The sequence below is a fragment of the Martes martes genome (genome assembly GCF_963455335.1).
Source record: "Martes martes genome assembly, chromosome: 7".
Lineage (NCBI taxonomy): Eukaryota > Metazoa > Chordata > Mammalia > Carnivora > Mustelidae > Martes > Martes martes.
Window position 1 is genome coordinate 16,700,118 of NC_137894.1, and position 12,215 is coordinate 16,712,332.

The 12,215-nt window shown below is 42.1% G+C and overlaps 1 protein-coding gene across 4 annotated transcripts in view; it reads right to left on the bottom strand.

The window, feature by feature from the left end:
• Positions 1-12,215, bottom strand: part of TTC23 (tetratricopeptide repeat domain 23) — a 104,007-nt gene that overhangs the window by 42,461 nt on the left and 49,331 nt on the right. The window lies entirely within an intron of this gene.

The following is a 12,215-nucleotide window of genomic DNA, read 5'->3' on the forward strand; positions in this document are numbered from 1 at the left end:
GGTGCTTTCTACCATGTGACATCTTTGATTCCAGTCCCCTTGTCACTATGAGGTGTGAGCTTGCTGTGTTACTTCTAGAACTGCCCAGCCGTGTAGTTACATGGCTTTCCGTCCTGGCCTTTGCCAGAGCCCGTCGTCCCACCCTTTAGCTTTGGGCTGGTGGCCTTGTACAAGACAGGGTCATGTTACAGCTCCAGGCTGACACTTCCTTTCCTCTCCAGTCTCTGGCCGGGAGGGAAGCCTCTCATGGCCGCCCACCCCGCAGGGGCCTGGGGCAGCCGGAGAGCCTTGGCTAAGAGAAAGATGTGGCTGGGACTCCCGGGGGGTGGGGGTGGGGAGTAGATGAAAGGGAAATCACTGGGTGCGGAGGGCATTCAAAAACTCAGAGTTCAGAGGGCCCCAGAGGAAGCTGGTTTCTTTTAATAGAGAGTCCTCTGTGGCCGCTCTCCAGTTGTCAATTTTAGCTCTTCCAAAAGGCTGGGGAGAAAAAGTCCTCCTCTCTGTAAGGGTTAGCACCGAAATAGATATGTGGAGAACATAGATTTTCATCTGCTCTTGGTTACTAGTGTGTGTTTTCTTAAAACATAGCTAGATTTTTTTTTAGATTATAGGAGTAATACCCCTATTATATAATTTTGAAAGATCCTAAGTGGTAAGTTAAAACACCCTCTCCCCTCTGTCTATAAGCCTCACCCTCTTCTCCCCATTCGCAGTCTGACTTCTTACAGCGATCACTACCAAGTTTCCCCGTGTGTCCTCTTAGAAATACTGACATGCTTATGCAAACGCACACCTGCATAGACGTTCATGTGCGCTGAGGGCCTGACTCCACCCTGCCGCCCCCTCCCCCAGCTTCGTAGCCCTCCTCTCCCCTCTCTTCCGGCCTCTCTGTTGGGAGCTCTCACAGCACCGGGGACGTCTCCCCAGATGCAGGTCACAGTTGCCTTTCACATTCATCTGTGTGACTATTCAGCTAAGGCCTATGTCACTCCCTAGGCTGCCCCTGAGGGCGGGACCCTCCATCAGAGTCCCAGTGCAGACCACTGTGCCTGGCACCTTGCAGGGTCTGACCAGTTGTTGACTCAATAAACATTCTGGTCTACGTCTGGCTTTTTAAAAGTAATCATGTCCTCTGGGCATCTCTCAAGACGGAACACACACACCTATCATTCTTCCCAGTGCTTCTATGGTGTTCTACCTCATTTCATAACCAGTCCCCTATTAATGGATTCTAAGCGTGTCTAATTTCCAAAGCCTCGCTGTTGCCAGCGACACGGCTTCACTGCGTATACGTCTTTGCACACGTGTACACATCTATCTGTTGGGTAAGTTTCTAGAACCGGCTGGTCAAGGGGTCAATGCATTATAAAATTGTAGAGGGAATATCAACTGTTTTCCCCCCAAAAGTGGTGCCAATCCCCATTCCTTCCAGCGGTGCGTAAGGATGCCTGCTTTCTTGTACCTTTGCCATCCCCGGCATCATCAGACTCTTGTTATGCTCAGTTACCGTGTATTTCTTTAATAACAAATGACGTAGACCATTATTTTTGTACAGTTATGGGCTATTTGTAGTTCCGCTTCTGTAAACTGACCGTTCCTGCCTTTTATCTCTATTTCTATGGAGTTGTCTTTTCCATCTAGATTTTTAAAGCTTTATTTATTTATTTTAGAGAGGGAGAGAGAGAGAGACAGCATAAGCGGGAGAGGGAGAGAGAATCTCAGACTCCCCATTGAACACGGAGCCCAACACAGGCTCCATTTCAGCAGGAGTCGGTCACTTAACCCACCGAGCCATACAGGCACCCCTCACCTCGCTTTTATAAGAACTCTTTCTCTATCTTCCCTCTCTGATATTTATTTTTTGACTTTGTGATATTTTGTCACAGAGAAATTTTTTTGTTTTTATGCCATCGAATTCATCCATCTTTCTTTCTCTTTTTTTCTTTCTCGTCCCCCTGTCTCTCAGTCTATACCCATAGGCACATATCCAGAGGAAAGATACAAGTATCACCACTGACTCTTCTCGGAAGGGAGCCTCCAGATGACTTGTAACTCATTTCTTTGTATTTTTCGGCATGGCTTGATCTTTTAAATATAAAGAACATTATCATTTTTATTAAAAAAAAATAGTTACTTAAAAAGAAACAATATAGCACCTGGATTTATGTCATTCTTGGAAAAGTTTTATGATGCACAGAATCATAATTGCATTCTGCATCTTTTCTAATTTTAAACAAGAAAGGGTAGTATTTTCAGAGATTTGGGAAATTATAAATAGCGCATTACAGCAAATACACAGCAATGAACCAGAACCAATCAGAGGTGTTGCCATTTGTGGTGTCGTCTGAAGCTGGCAGAAGCCGGGTGTGAACACCTGTCACCCGTCCCCTGGGTCTGGCCAAGGCTGCCCAGAGGAACCCGAAGCCACATTTTCTGACCTCCAAGTGTTTGGTAGTTTGATAAATTAGTTTGCGATACTTTGTAAATCCAACTGCCCGCAAATCTGGGAAATACTGAGAGGCAGAGCTGCCCTGAAAACGGAAAAGAAAGATAGGCAAGTCAACTATCAGAGACGTCGAAAAGCAGCCGATGCTCGTGGGGCGTCAACTCATCCCTCTACTGAACACACACACCCACGGACGTCCTCACAGAAATGAGATCCTGGGAGTTTTCTTTCAGAGAGGAAAACACGGGTTTATTGCCAAAATCCACCATGAACAGTTTGAAAAACAATCGTGCCCGCAGGTTGTCCGCAGACCCCTGCGGCAAGGGGACTGATGGGGCCCAGAGCAGCCACGTCACTGGTGCCGGGGACCACCGCCTTCCCCATGTGGTGGCTCCGTGGGGCTTGGTATTTTTCTCCACTTGAATGGGTTAGTTCCCGAAATACTTTGGAACTTGTCGACATTCTATGGAAAATAAAAGGTCTTTTCTCTCTGGGCATTTCTGTCACTCCAAAGGAATGAAGAACGGAAAAACTAGAGGGTAAAATAACAAAACCCCTTTTCTTTGCGGGTACTTACTAAATGGCTTTCAGGCAAGGGCTCCCGTGGAGAGCTGCAGCCACACTGTACCTTTCTGTGTCTAGGTAAAACTCTTAGAGAAAAGAGGAGCCTTGATAAATGTTTAATAATTACTGTTAATAAATAAAAGAAGCTTATACTGGCAACAGGCCTAATGGTTCACAAAGCCCTTTCCATTTTGAACCTTTGAGCAATTCTGTGAAATGGATAGGGCCTTTTGTAGGACTGGATTTTTTGTTTTGTTTTGTTTTTTGGAGAGGTTAAATGACTTGTATAATCAAAGAGCTGGCAAACAGAAGACTTTGGCCTCCCACTCGGATTTTCTGACTTCACACCCAATGTTATTTCAACTTCACAAAGCTCTCTCTCCAACAATGATTGGTAAGTATTTATTTAAACACTCTCCAATCTTTATTAAACTCAAGAATAAACAACACTAAAAGTCACCGATTAAATTTTTACAAGTATTATAAAAATGAGTGAATTACTCTACAACTCTAATACAGAAAAATCCTTTTAAAAAATTCAAAATCCAAATGCAGTGAAGGGAAATGTTGAAAATGTGAAAGCAATTAAGAAAGCTTTTGCATGGCCAAAAAGCATTATGAATCTACAAGAAAATATATTAGAGCTAATAAATGAGTTCAGCAGGATAGCAGCATGTAAGGTAAACCTACCATTTGTATTTCTACACACTAGCAATGAACAGCCGGGAAAGGAAATGAAGAAAAAAAAAATGCTTTTGTTTCTAAGAGCACCAAAAGAACAAGACACCTGGGAATAAATCTCCCAAAAGAAGTACAAAACCTACACTACAAAACATGGTTGAAAGAAACCAGGGAAGAACTAAATAAATAAAGATATCTTATGTTCATGTATGGAAAGCCTTAATATTTAAGGAAGTTAATATGGACTCAGTGTTTTGTTTTTTTTTCCAGAAACTGATAAGCTTAACCTAAAATTCACATAAAAATGTAAGGAAGCCAGAAGAGCCAAAACAATCTTAAAAGAGAGTAAAGAAGTCTGAGATGTCACACTTACAGATTTCAAAACTTACCATAAAACTTGTGCATGAATGTTCATAGTAGCATTATTCATAATACCCATAAATGTACTACAAAACAACATTAATTGAGAGTGTGGTGCTGGCATAAGGATAGAAATATGGATCAACAGAATAGAATCAAAAGTCCAAAAGTAAGCCCTTATGTTTATGGTCAATTGATTTTGACCCAGGTCCCAAGGTAATTCGGTGGAGAAAAGATAGTCCTCTTAATAAATGGTCTTGGGACAACCAGGATATTCACATGCAAAAGAGTGACGTTGGAGCCCTACTTCACATCCTATAAAAAATGAACTCAAAATGGATCAAAGACTTAAATGTAAAAATTAAACTATAAAACTCGTAGAAGAAAACAGATAAAAGCCTTCATCAACTTGGATGAGGCAATGGTTTCTTAGACGTGAGGCCGAAAGCACAAGCAACAAAAGAAAAAGCATACCCCGGACTTCAGTGAAAGTAAAAAAATTTATGCTTCCAAGGATGCAATCAAGAAAGTGAGAGGACAACCCAGAGGATGGGAGAAAATATTTACACATCGTGTATCTGATAAGGGTCTAGTGTCTAATATTCCATAGGAAGGACTCTTATAAGCCAACAATGAAAAGACAAGTAACCCTATTTAAAAATGAGCAAAGGATTTGAATCGACGTTTCTCCCAAGATGGACAAATGAGCACACACGTATCCATGGAGGCAGAACACCATGAGTCATTGGAGAGATTCAAATCAAAATCCCAGCAGGATACCACTCCGCACTCACAAGGATGGTTGAAATCAGAAGGACAGATCCTAACGCGTGTTAGCGAGGATGTGAAGGAAGTAGAATTCTCAGCCATTGCTGGTGGGACTCGGATGCTGAGGCTGCTTTGGAGAATGGCTTGGCAGCTCCTCAAAGAGTCAAGTTCTCTTCATACCCAAGTCAAGTTTCTCCTTATACCCAAGAGAACTGAAAACCTATATCCATGTAAAAACTTGTACGTGAATGCTCAGAACAGCAGTATTTGTAATCTCCATGGAGTGGAAACAACCCAAGCATCCATCAACTGATGAAGAGATGAACCAATGTGGCCCATCGGTATTACAGAACATTCGTCAGCCATAAAACAGGGATGAAGTAGAGGCCCCCGGGGGGCTTAGCTGGTTAAGCATCTGACTCTTGATTTCAGCTCAGGCCATGATCTCAGGGTCGTGGGATGGAACCTTGCATCTGGTCCCGGGCTCAGCAAGAGATGCTCTCCTCCCTCTGCTCCTCCCCCAGCTCACGAGTGCTCTCTCTCTCTCAAATAAATCTTTTTTTTTTTTTAAAGGAATGAAGTACTGATACTTGCTAAGCATGGATAAACTTTGAAAGCACTATGCTAGATAAAAAAGTCAGACATGAAAGGCCACATATTATAGGATTCTATTTCTATGAAATGTCTATAACAGCCAAATCCACGGAAGCAGAAGGTAGACTGGTGGTTGCCAGGGGATGAGCAGTAGAAGAAATGCGGGAGTAACTCACAGTGGGTGCAAGTTTCTTTTGAGGTGATGAGACTTGTTCTGCAATTGGATAGTGGTCATGCTTGTACCGCTTTGTGAATATGACCAAACTACTACATTGTACACTGTAGAAGGGTGAATTCTAGGGTATACAAATTATCTCAATAAAGACACCATAAGGGGCGCCTGGGTGGCTCAGTGGGTTAAAGCCTCTGCCTTTGGCTCAGGTCATGATCCCAGGGTCCTGGGATCGAGCCCCGCATCGGGCTCTCTGCTCAGTGGGGAGCCTGCTTCCTCCCCTCTCTCTCTCTGCCTGCCTCTCTGCCTACTTGTGATCTATGTCTGTCAAATAAAGAAATAAAATCTTTAAAAAAAAATAAAGACACCATAAACAAAATAAAACGCAAATGACAAATCGGGTGAAAATATTTATGAGACATGTTATAGATAAAGGGGCAATATGTGTCATATGTAATGACTTTTATTTTTTTTTAATTTTTAAAAGATTTCATTTAGTTGTCAGAGAGAGAGAGAGCACAAGCAGGGGGAGTGGCAGGCAGAGGGAGAAGCAGGCTCCCCGCTGAGCAAGGATCCTGATGTGGGACTCCATCCCAGGACCCTGGGATCATGACCTGAGCTGAAGGCGGATGCTTAACTGACTGAGCCACCCAGGGTTCCTGTAATGACTTTTAACAGTTAAGGGAAACTAGATAAAAATTCTATTAAAAACTAGACAAATGATAGGAAAAGAAAATTCATAAAAAATATATTAAGGAAATCCAGTGAACCTATGAAAAGACAGGCAATTTCGTTGTGCAGATTAAAACTATACGGAAACTTCACTTCTTGCCTCTCAGATAGAAATAAATGAAAAGTTTGACGATACGGTCTTTGGGAAGAGGCTGTTGGGGAAACAGCACAGTCTGACATTGCTGGTGGGAGTATAAATGGTAGGAGCCCCAGGAAAGGCAATATCCAGCTAAACTATCCACACAACCGGCTCCCTTTGGCGGAGCATTCCCATGTCTAGGGATATAAGATATAACTCCAATAATATAAAAATATATGTGAGTAAGATTATTAATTAGAACATTTCTGCAATTACAAAATACTGGAACCTATCGAAATGCCCAAACAGAAAACGATTTGAGAAAAACACAGTATGTCCCTAAATTGGATTATCATACCTTTGTACAGATGAATGAATTGCTATAAAGTGATTTCCAGAATATACTGCTAGGTGGAAAGAGAAAACATACACACAGCAAATAAATAAGCTGGTGGGAGGAGGGAGGGACTTTCCTAAGAGTAGGACATCCACGGATAAATGTGGATGGGATGGCAGAATGGAAAATCATTCATCTGCAACCATCACTGTAGAGAGTGATGGGAAAGATTCATCAACGCATGTTAAATGTTGAGAAACTGTGCAAAGGAGTGGGATATTTATGTGGTCTTAAAATTGTCTCTCTACTGAATGCTTATTGGCTGCAAAGGGAACAATGGTTCCCATACAGGGAAGAATCACTTTGATTGGGTAATAAACGTAGTGTCACTAATGAAGGACAGGTGGATGTCATGTGCCTCCAGATGTACTACCCTAAAAAATACAATATCCTTTTGCAGTATTCTGGCTGGGCATGGATCGTTCAAACCTAGTCACAAGAAAATACTGGATAAACCCAAACTGAGATATAGTCTAGAAAACGGCTGATCTGTACCCTTCAGAAATGTCAATGTCAAAGGAGACAAAGACAAGCCGAGAAACTGTTCTAGATTAAAGACCAGAGGCATAATGACTAAAGCTAACACATGAACCCGGACTGGATCTTGTATTGGACGGAAAAAAAAAAAGGCCATAAAGGACAGTACTGGGACAACTGACAAAGGAGGATATGGCCTCCACCAATGAGAACATTCCTGAATTTGATAACTGTATTGTGATTGCCTCAGACTATCCTTGTTAAGTACTCAGGGATAGAAGGACACAATATATTCAAATACTTTCAGATCATTAAAAAGTGTAAATAGTTACCACTTTGCGCATATATATGTGTGCATGTGTGTCTATATAGACAGATAGGGAGAACGAATGTGGCAAAATACTTTAAAATGGTGACTCTGGGCGGGGGTGGGGGTGCCTGGGTGGCTCAGTTGGTTAAGAGCCCAGCTTTTGGTTTCAGCTCAGGTCATGATCTCTGGGTCACAAGACTGGGCCTGGCATTGGGCTCCATGATCAGTGGAGAGTCTGTTGATAAACTCTCCCTCTCCCTTTATGCTCCCCTCCCCTACTCTACCTCTCAAATAAATAAATAAGTCTTTTTAAAAAAATGGTGATCTGGGCCCTACAAACAAGAGGGACTACGTAACCCATTTTCCATTCACATAGTACCGAGGGCTCCTAGAGGTGATAAGGCCTAATACACTGGAAGGTAGAATCCTTTTGATGATCCCTGCTCTTAGAAATTCCAATTTCTTTCTCTACACCAGTATTTCCTAAACTATGGCCAAGGGAACACTAGTGTCTCATAGATGTATGATTCTTGATTCTCAGTACCACATTTGGTATTTCCAATGCACTGTAAAACCATGTGTTAGAGAGAGACATGCGTTTAGTTTTAACTTAATAGTTCCCAAATTTATTTTAATCACAAACATCTTTCTTAGGAAGACCTATGAATTCTTGTGAGATGTGTGAGATGCTAATACTCTCTGGAACACAGTTTGGGAAATGCTTCTCTAAACCAAATTCAAATCTTTGGAATGCCTACTGCTGGGTCTTAGAAGTCACCTATCTTCCATTCCAGTGGATTTTGTTATGGATTATGACCTTTCCTGGGGGACTCTGAGCACATTATCACTTGATGCCTTCCTTTGAACTTTAGAAACTGGTACAGCAAAGATTGCATGGAGATTTTAAGGGCGGAACTGGATATCGTCAGGAAACATTTACAAAACCCGGACTAAGGACAAATTTTAAATTAAATTTGAGATTATATTGTATCACATGGGAGTGAAAAATAGTGTAAAAGAGTTGGCAAGGTTGGTATGAAACTGGTTCGGTTAAGAACAAAGGGAAACCAACGTCTGGTGGCTAGATAAATCAAAATTACCCTTTGGCAGAATGTCGACCTGAATCAAGAACTATAAAACATTCACATCTTTCCTCCTGGTGGTTTAATGTCTGAAATTTATACCAGCAAATAATCAAAGAAAAAAGCATTTTGTATAAGAATATTCAGAATTATGGATACTAACAAAACATGGCCAGTCCACTGAGCTCCTAAACTCCGGAAATGGTCCCACCAGCCATACAGTGACCTTAGCCAGAAACTTGGCCCAACGCTGGACTCCTCCGTTTCCTTCACTTCCTCAACTCCTTAGCTCACTATTTCTAGTCTCTACGCATCTCTCAACTCTGTCCATGTTTTTATCCTCATGACAATACCTGAGTCCAGGTGTTATCATCCCCTACCTGGTCTGCTGTGGCCGTCTCCTGATACATCCCTGATTATTTCTTTGCCATCCAGTCCATTCTCCACACTGTGACCCTTCAAGACTGATAATCTCATGATGTCAGTCGTCCTATTTGAAAACACTTAACTGCCCTTAGGATGAAGCTCAAATTCCTTCCCATGATTTTCAACACCCCACTTGAATGATACCGATCTAGGGCCTTCACCATCCCGCTGCCCAGACAGAGGGAACTTGCTTTGGTTCCCTGAAGTCGAGCTACATCTCACTTTCAGACTTTTGCACACGCTCTTCCCTCTGCCTGGGCTGGTCTTCCTCACCTCTTAGTACTTTGTGAAATAGGTCTCTGTAATTAACAACTCAGGAAACCACAGATGTTGCTGAGGATGTAGAGAGAGGGGAATCCTCCTACATTGTTGGTGGGAATGCAGGCTGGTGCAGCCGCTCTGGAAAACACTATGGAGATTCCTCAAAAAGTTAAAAATAGAGCTACCCTATGACCCAGCAATTGCATCACTGGGTATTTATCCAAAGGATACAAAAATAGTGATTCAAAGGGGTACCTGTGCCTCAATATTTATAGCAGCAATGTCCACAATAGCCAAACCATGGACAGAGACCAGATGTCCATGGACAGATGAATGGATTAAGAAGATGTAGGGTATTTATACAATGGAATATTACTCGGCTATCAAAAAGAATGAAATCTTGCCATTTGCAATGATGTGGATGGAACTAGAGGGTATTAGGCTGAGTGAAATAAGTCAGTCAGTTAAAGACAAACACCGTATGATTTCACTCAAATGCAGAATTTAAGAAACAAAACAGATGAACATAGGGGAAGGGAAGGAAAAATAAAATAAGATAAAAACAGACAGGGAGACAAACCATAAGACTCTGAACTCTAGGGAACAAACTGAGGGTTGATGGAGGGGAGAGGTGGCTGGGGGATGGGGTAACTGGGTGATGGGCATTAAGGAGGGCATGTGATGTAATGAGCACTGGGTGTTATATGCAACTGATGAATCACTAAATTCTACCCCAGAAACTAATAATATACTATATGTTAACTAAATTGAATTTACATTAAAATTTTTTTTAAAATTAGGTACCTATGTTTATTATGTTTGCTTCCTCACATCTCACTCACCACACAATCTGGTTTCTGCCTCTTGACTGCTCCAGTGTTTCCCTTGACCAAGTCATCAAGGAAAAAGAAAGGAAAGAGGGGAATTTTTAAAATCCTGTGTAGTGCTATGTGTCAGGCACTCTGCTAAACACTTTAGGATTTAGGAATACTCATTCATTTATTCTCCCAACTGCCCCATGTCCTTCAGAACAGCAAAAGTTATCAAAAGACACAGAAGATACCACTTTCACTTTTACTTTTGCTCATGTTTTTCTGCCAAATTCTTCTCTGCTCTCTTTGCCAGGTTATCCTTCTTGACTTGACCAATGAACGCTGAAGTTACTTAAGGCTCTGTTGTATCCTTTTCTCTTCTCACTCAATAACCTCCCCCACCCCCCACACCGCTGGGTGATCTCATCCTCTCCCAAGGCAACTAACTGCATGTACGTAGATGACTTCCTGACCCCTGTTCTGAGCTCTAGTCCCGATTATGTAACTGACATTTCCACCTGTATGGGCATCTCAGACCCGACATCGAAACCCGAGCTCGCCATCTCTCCAGCACCTGTCAACGCCTGCTCCCCAACCCCCACTGTACCTGGCACAAACATCCATGCAGTTGTTCAGACCAGAAACCCAGGAGTCATCATTGATTCATCCCCATTCTCTCTTCTCCCCACATCCAATCTATCTCCATACCTCATCAATCCTGCCTCGTACATCTTTGTCAAACCTGTCTGCTTCTCTTCATCCTTATTATCATCATCCTTGTCCAAGGCAAAATCGTCTTCAGCCTTTGCTACTTTGGTAGCCTCCGAACTGTTCTCCCTACTTCCACTGTTGGCACATTTTCCCTGGCCCATTCTGTTACATACCAGCTAGAAAAATCTTCCTGAAAACTACTGGGTTTGACTCTGGGTTATGCTATTTATTGGCATCGATGGTACTCCTGGGCCTATCACTCAACCTTTCTAATTCTTGACTTCCTTATCTATAAACTGGACATAAAACTACGTCATAGGGTGACAGTAATAAAGAGAGATAATCCAGATAAGAATGACAGAATAGGATATTCTAAAAACTCTGGGAGGGTGTATACATGGTCCGACAAATTTAAAAAGAAAGAGCAATCCAGAACTCTTAGTCCCATGTCATTGCATCTGATCAGAAATAAGAATAGTTTGGTCTACATTTTACAACTTTAACAGGGAAAAATGTTCACACAAAACAATTTAAAATGTGTTTTTAGCAGATGATGCCATACAAAAACATCGAACTCACTGTAATGGTTAATTTTATGTGTCAACTTGGTGAGGCCATGGTGCCCGGTTTTTAGGTCAAACACTAGTCTGGATGTTGCTGTGAATGCATCTTGTAGATGTGATTAACACTTACAATCAGACTCGGAGTAAAGGACATTGCCCTCAGCATGTGAGTGGGCCTTATCCAATCAGTCAAAGGCCTAAATAGCAAAAAGCTGAGGTTTCCTGGAAAAGAAGGGATTCTGTCTCAAGACTATAACATAGAGATCGGGCCTGAGTTTTCAGCTGGCCTGCCTACCCTACGTATTTCGGTATTTCGGACTCGTGTGCCCCCCCCACAACTGCATCAGTCAATTCCCTAAAATTAATCTCTCTTTATATATATATGTCCTGTTGGTTCTGTTTCTCAGGAGAACCCCGACGGACACACTCACAGAGGAATCCTACGATGATAAAGGAGATCAGGAGCTAATAAATGACAACTCCAAGTGGCTTCAAGTGAAGATTTTAGAGTGGTAGAAAATTTTAGATGGTAGAAGGTTTTAGATGGTTAGAAAAGAACCCTAATCAGTTTGATAACATAAGCTCTAAATAAACATGAGAAGACAAAGAACTTCAGAAAATAAGACTTGAATCATGGCACTAATAGGAGAAAAGCTGTCTTCAAGGAGTCTCGGGCTATCTGAGGACCGCGCACCTGGCAACAGAGGACCCCTCTCCCATACTTATCCACTCGGTCACCTAGACGAAGATGTTCTTATCCAGAGCAAACAACAAAACCAG